Here is a 754-nt window from a genome sequence, read left to right as displayed (position 1 = left end):
ATGTGTTTATTAATGTTTAAAAAGTTCAATTGTTGGGTTAAAATCATTTTTATAGCTTAATTTTGCCTAAAAATAAGTTTCTATGGGGTCAGTAATTGATTACACTAGAGAGTAACCGATTACAGGGTTGAACAACATATTTCACTAACCGATTACCCAAAGTGAGTAATCGATTACTCTAAGTTGTTGTTTGAAAATTTTAAGAAATATTAATTTGAGTAACCGATTACTCTGTGTTGTTATATATGTATTTTTTTTTGTATTTTTAAACTTTTTCAAACTCATCTTCCTCACTCAACTCGTGCTCTCTCCTACTCAATCCTCTCAAACCCTAAAATCTTCGTTTTTGATCCGTTTTAAGTGATTTTGTGTCTATTCTTATCACATTTTCACTCCTAAACACTTCTAAACCTTCATTTTCATGTTTAGTAACCTAAATTAAAATCCCCTAGATCTCCAAAACCTTAAAACTTAAAACTTCAAATCCGAAAAACAATGGCTTCCTCTACCAAAACCAAGAAGCAACGCTCCTCCACGACTCAAAAGAGCCAAGGAACTACTTCTATGGAGTCCAACCCTCTGGATTTGGCAAGACTTCTAGCTAATGAGGAACAACGCAAAGTGTTTGAAGAACACTTCCATGGACACATCATTTTCACTCCAAAATTCGGTAATGTTGGAAATTTTGAGTTTGAAGATTTTCTTTTCCCTTATCTTTTACATCAACAAAACCTTTTTTATTTTTGTTGTGAGA

The sequence above is a fragment of the Lupinus angustifolius genome, chromosome LG11, assembly GCF_001865875.1.
Source record: "Lupinus angustifolius cultivar Tanjil chromosome LG11, LupAngTanjil_v1.0, whole genome shotgun sequence".
Lineage (NCBI taxonomy): Eukaryota > Viridiplantae > Streptophyta > Magnoliopsida > Fabales > Fabaceae > Lupinus > Lupinus angustifolius.
The sequence above is the reverse complement of the archived record's forward strand: the minus strand, read 5'-3'. Positions refer to the sequence as shown.